Source organism: Eubalaena glacialis, chromosome 15 (assembly GCF_028564815.1).
Source record: "Eubalaena glacialis isolate mEubGla1 chromosome 15, mEubGla1.1.hap2.+ XY, whole genome shotgun sequence".
Taxonomy (NCBI): Eukaryota; Metazoa; Chordata; class Mammalia; order Artiodactyla; family Balaenidae; genus Eubalaena; species Eubalaena glacialis.
Genome location: NC_083730.1, coordinates 75,637,065 through 75,643,064, shown reverse-complemented (window position 1 = coordinate 75,643,064; position 6,000 = coordinate 75,637,065). Strand labels below are relative to the sequence as shown.

The 6,000-nt window shown below is 53.9% G+C and overlaps 1 protein-coding gene across 5 annotated transcripts in view; it reads left to right on the top strand.

The window, feature by feature from the left end:
* Positions 1-3,868: 3,868 nt before the first annotated feature.
* Positions 3,869-6,000, top strand: part of TRPV4 (transient receptor potential cation channel subfamily V member 4) — a 40,357-nt gene continuing 38,225 nt past the window's right edge. For 4 of the 5 annotated variants that reach the window (XR_009697437.1, XR_009697438.1, XR_009697436.1 and 1 more), the window contains exon 1: positions 4,150-4,227. The gene's annotated coding sequence lies outside the window, so the exon portion shown is untranslated. Of the gene's footprint in view, positions 3,978-4,149; positions 4,228-6,000 lie in introns of those variants that run through there. The other variant, XM_061170476.1, reaches the window with a different exon arrangement.

Below are 6,000 nucleotides of genomic sequence, written 5' to 3'. Positions count from 1 at the left end.
ATGTGGGCTTGGTTGCTCCGCGGCATGTGGGATCTTCCTGGACCAGGGATCGAACCCGTGTCCCCTACATTGGCAGGCGGATTCTTGACCACTGCGCCACCAGGGAAGTCCCTAGTCTACTCTCTGTCTCTATGGATTTGCCTCTCCTGGATTTCATATAAATGGAATCATACAATATATGGTCTTTGATGTCTGGCTTTTTTCACTCAGTATAATGTCTTCAAGGTCCATCCACTTTGTATCAGGCGTGAACACGTCATTCTTTTTTTTTTTTTTTTTGGCGGCACCACGTGGCTTGTGGGGTCTTAGTTCCCTGACCAGGGATCAAACCTGGGCCCTCAGCAGTGGCAGAGTCCCAACCACTGCACCACCAGGGAATTACTTCATTCTTTTTATTGTCAAATAATATTCCACAGTATAGATATACCACATTTCATTTATCCGTTCATCATTTGAGTTGTTTCTATTTTGGCTAGTATGAATAGTGCTGCTGTGAACACTTGTATACAAGTTTTTTTGGTATTCATATGTTTTCATTTCTCTTGGCTGTATCCCTAGGAGTGGAATTGCTGGGTCATATGGTAAGTCTGTATTTAACTTTTTGAGGAACTGCCAAACTTTTCCACAGTGGCTGCACCATTTTACATTCCTACTAGCAGTGTATGAGGGTCCCAGCTTCTCCACATCTTTGCTAACACATATTATGATCTGTCTTTTTGAGACCATATTCTCATTGACTTTGCTATACTAGAATCTGCCCAGCTTGGGTTCAAATGCTACCAGCTGTAGGATCTCAGGCACGTGGGCTCTCTGTGTCCTTTTGTAGGAAATGGCATAGGAACCCCTCCCTTCCTGGCTGTCAGGAGGTGAAGTGGCAGCATCAGGGCTATGCTAACTGTAAAGTGAGGTGCATATGTCTTGTTTTTATAACCGGGGGTTGGGGCAGATGTACCAGGTATAAAGTCCCTGAGATGTGGACCCATCTGGCTCCCGATCTCTCCCCAGTGCCTGGCACTGATTCTGGCATACAGTAGGCGCTTGCTAAGTGTAGACCCTCGATGCTGCCCAGGAACCTCCCTTTTTTTGTAGTGTCTTTGTCTGGTTTTGGTATCAGGGTGATGGTGGTCTCATAGAATGAGTTTGGGAGTGTTCCTTCCTCTGCAATTTTTTGGAAGAGTTTGAGAAGGATAGGTGTTAGCTCTTCTCTAAATGTTTGATAGAATTCACCTGTGAAGCCATCTGGTCCTGGACTTTTGTTTGTTGGAAGATTTTTAATCACAGTTTCACCAGGAACCTCCCTTAGTGGAAGTGGCCGTGCCCCTGCTAGGGACTCTGGGACCCATGTGGGACAAGGTGCTGGGCCTGCCTATAGCCTCTATGGGACTCTCTGCCCGTTTTAAGGGCTTTGAAAAATTTTCCTTCCCTAAGAGGAAAAGTTCCTTCTGTTGAGAGTCTCTCGTTCTTCCAAGGCAGAGGCTGGAGAGTTTCACCAGAGACAAAAAACAGTGAAATAATGGCAGTCACATCCTAGCAGTGGCCCTTGTTCATATTTAGTCAAACCACTGAGTGTTTGCTGGGTGCCCCAAGCACCTCACTTTCTCTTCCCACTCCCCCCTTTCCTGCAAGGCAGGCCTGCATGCTTTCAATCAGCCAGTATTTTTTCCCCAATTTTTCTTTTATTGCGGTAAAATACACATAACAAAATTTGCCATCTTAAGCCATTGTAAGTGTACAGTTCAGTGGCTCAAAGAACACTCACATTGTTGTGCAACCATCACCACCAACCATCTCCAGAACTCTTGTCATCTTGCAAAACTGAAAGTTTGTACCCATTAAACTGTAACTCTATTCCCCCCTTCCTCCAGCTCAATCAACCAGTATTTTTTTTAAATAATTTTTTTAAATAATTTATTTGGCTGCGCCAGGTCTTAGTTGTGGCACGCAGGATCTTCGTTGCGGCGTGACAGATATTTAGTTGCGGTGTGCAGGATCTTTTAGTTGCAGCATGCGGTATCTTTAGTTGCAGCATGCATGTGGGATCTAGTTCCCTGACCAGGAATCGAACCCGGGCCCCCTGCATTGGGAGCACAGAGTCTTAACCACTGGACCACCAGGGAAGTCTCAATCAAACAGTATTTTAAAAGCACCTACTAAGTGCCAAGGGGCTGGTCCTGCAGCTGCAAATGAGACAGACGTGGTCCTTGCCTTGTGGGAACTGATACCAATTTTTCGTATGAGAAGACTGAGGCACTGAGAGGGAGAGGCTCTTGCTCACGGCTCCCACCTCATCAGTGGCAAAACAGAGTTTGAACCCACGGCTGGCATAGGGGCCAAGATCCAGCTTCTTGGCCCAAGATGAGTCACTTTTTTGCATGGGGCCTCAGTTGCCCCGTCCATGAAATTGGGTTCAAGAGGGAGTTGGGTTAACCATACGGATGCTGAGGGCTCATGCCTCTTCCCCCTAACTTTGGAGAAGAGCAGACACCCTCCCCGACCCTATCTTCTCTCGTCCCCTCCATCACCTTCCTACTAACCTGAATTATCCCTGTCATTTTCTTTTCATTTGAGAAGGGTCTTTCTGCAGAAATGGGCTGCAGACTAGCTATGCCCATGACTCCTCTGCTTCCCAACCTGGCCCAGCCCCAGCCCCAACCCAGAAGGCCCCCAACAGATGGGCTTTCCATCAGGGAAGTATGAGGGGCCCCCTGTTTACATTCCTCACTGCCAGATAGCTGCCTGTCTGCTCTGTTTAAGATCCTGGAAACCCAGAGTAAAAAGTTTCTCTTCCCCATCCCCTCATGGAGGGACCTTTGGAGAGGCCACACTACCTTCCAAGCCTCAGTTTCCCATCTGTAAAATGGGCACAGCAATCCCTACCTCATAGCCTGGTGGGAGGAAGGTTTACATGACACCCCCACCCCCACCCCACCCCTTGCTCAGCGAGTTCATTATTAAGGTTTCTTTTTGGTAAATGTTTCACACTGGTGGTTTGAATTTTATTTTAATTTTTTGTCTGTTCGTTTTGGCCACAAGGCATGCAGGATTTTAGTTCCCTGACCAGGGACGGAACCCATGCCCCCTGCAGAGGAAGCACGGGTTCTTAACCGCTGGACCACCAGGGAAGTCCTCAAACTGGTGGTTTGAACACATCACTTCCATTAAGGTTCTCTGTCTCCAGCGATTCTCAAATTCCACTTTCTAGCTGCCGAACCGACACCCCATGGGAACTATTTCTACTTGCAAGCTCAGGAGGAAGGACGTACCCCACTGTCTTCCCAGTGGGAGAGTTAGCTCAGTTTAGTAAAAACAATAACGATAAAAAGGGCTAAGAATGCTCCTTGGGCTCTGCACAGACCTGGTGCTCCCAGCATCTTCACTGTGATGTGAGGTGGGGACATATCTACACCGCGCTCTACAGAGGGGACACTGAAGCACAGAGAAGGGACCAGCTGTTCAGTTAGTGAGTCACAGAGCTAGGGCTTGGACTCAGGGAGTCTGGCTCGAGGCTTCCAACCAGTCCCGGCAGAAGTGAGCTGCCCGTCCCATGGAGGAATTCAAGTGTCTGGGGTAGAAGGTGTGTCTGGGTGGTGGGGCTTAGCTTCGCCATCTGATTAAAAAAAAGCACTCGTTGATCTCCTACTCAGTGCCAGGCTCCGTGCTAGGCGCTGGGTAGAGGTGAAGTTAAGAGGAGCTCACATTGATTTAGTCCTGGACCTGCACTGTCTGTAACACAGGTGCCTCCCCTCCTAGACGTGGAGCTACCTGAGGCCCGGGACCTACCGCAGACCTGTCTCTGAATTGTCTGCTGAATGAATGAACGAGCGAAAGCGGGGAGGAATCAGCGAGATGCCCATTAACAGATGAGGAAGGAGTCCCAGGCTGGCGAGGTCAGGAGCCCATGATCTCAGGATTCCAGCCAGAGCCCCCTCCACGGAGCGCCTGCCCCTCTACCAGGGATCATGACGCCCACTTTCCAGGTGAGAAAACTGAGGGCCCGCCTCTACGCCCCGCAGGGGAGCCGATCCCGGGTGCGGGGTAGGCTCGGTGCCACCGCTGCATGGCGGGCGGGGTGGGCGGGGTGCACTCCGCGGGCGGCGCGCGAGGTGGAACCTGAGCCCGGGGAGGAGGGACGCGGCGGCGGCGGCGGGCGGCGGGCGGGAGCTGGGCCGGCTGCCGGGATTCAGGAAGCGCCGCGCTCCCGGCCGCCGGCGCCGAGCCCTCCCGGAGGTGAGTGGGGCCTGGAACTTCGGGGCGGGGACCCCGGGAGGGACGGCCCAGCCGAGGACCTCGCGCGCCCCCGGGCACATCTTGGAAGCTGCGGAGTGGTGGCCTGGAGCGCGGGAGGCGCGGGACCCGCGGGGGGCCCTTGGGCCGGGCACCACCTCTCTGGGCTTCGGTTTTGTTACCTGCGAAGAGGGCGCCAACGTGGGCTCCGGGGATGCAGGCCCAGGTCCCCCAATATCCAAGCCCAGGAAGCAAACACAGAAGGCCCTGCAGCCCACCCCGGAGTCACCTCCTTTTTGGAGGGCTTGGGAGAGGGAGTTGGGGTCCTGATGTTTGCCCCCCACCTCTGGGAGGGAATTGGGAGCCTGGAACTTCCAAAGGCCACTTCTTAGTTACTGAGTCCCAGAGAGATGGCTCTTTCCCCACAAGAGACAGGAAAATCTTTACGCTCCCCTCCAGCTCTGCCCTGGAGACTCCTGGGAGGTCTCTGAGGACAGGGAGAGACCTCCCACCCTCCCCGCATGGGTGGCCGTTCCAACCACAGGCACCCCTGCCTGGCCCAGCCCCAGCGGGTTTCTCCATCTGTCTTCCCCATTTTGCAGATGAGGAAACTGAGGCTCAGGTCGGGGATGTAGCCAAGTGTAATTTAAACCCAGGGCTGTCCGGCTCCAACGTCCTCCCTGCCTGGTGCCCAGGGTGTGTCTTGGAAGTTACCCAGGAGGGGGTGGGCTTATGGCTGCTGAGTGTCTACAACAAGGGCTTCTGCTGGGAGGGGGGGTAGGGGCGTGATGTCGTGTGTGAGCTTTGATCTGGGACGCTAAGACCCACTGGAGGGTTTAAGCTTTGCCACTTTATCTCTGGGGCGGGGACAGTGGGGTGAAGAGGTGGCCTCTTCTGAGAGGTCAGGTACGAGGGTTGGCCCAGGTCATCTGTGAGGTTAAAAGTGGGGCTTGTGTGGGCCCGAACCCTCACTCTGCCACCCCACTACTGTGTGACCCTGGGCTGCTCCCTCAGCTGCCTGAGGGACAGAGAGCTCATCTGGAAAATGGGGGTCGGCTGAGGGTGACCCCCGGGGCTGGGGTGAGGACAGCGGACGTGTGAGGGGTCCCACGCCGTGCCTGGAGCCCCAGCTGTTACTATGCTCGTGCTGTTGTTGCCCCAGCGTCTTAATGGAAGGGGGTGAGAAAGGTGATTGGCCATTTCCGCATTTCTCTACATCATTCTGTTTGAATAATAGTGGGAACCAGAAAGGCTGGGGGCCCCTTTTCCCACCTTCATTGATCATTCGGAGCCGGGAGGGGCTCCCAAGACAAATGGCAAATGGCGGTCATGGGCCAGTCAGGTCCACGTTTGTGAAAGCAGGGTGGGGTCATTCCGAAGTGGAGTTTTCCGAGGTTTAGGGAATGGGCACCTGAGGAAAAAGCGTGCAAGAGAGCCCCGGTGAAGATGCCTGGGATTCCCCAAGCTAAATCCAGACCAGATGCCTTATATCCGGGCCGGGCCTGTGGACACCCCTCCCACCTCATCAGGTGTGAGCTGGGCCTCAGCCATTTCCTTTGTCCATCGAACCCTCCGGGAAAGCCATCCTGTGCCAGCCCTGGGCTGGGCACTGAGGCACCTCAGACTCAGCCTAGCCCCAGCCCGAGGGGCGTGAACTGAGCGGTCCAAGAGAGCCGGTGAGATGGGAGGAAGGGCTGCCCCTCTCCCACGGCTGCCTCCCTGACCCTGGGGTTGCCCCTCGTGCTAGCTGTGGCTTCCAGCAGGAGCACCCACACC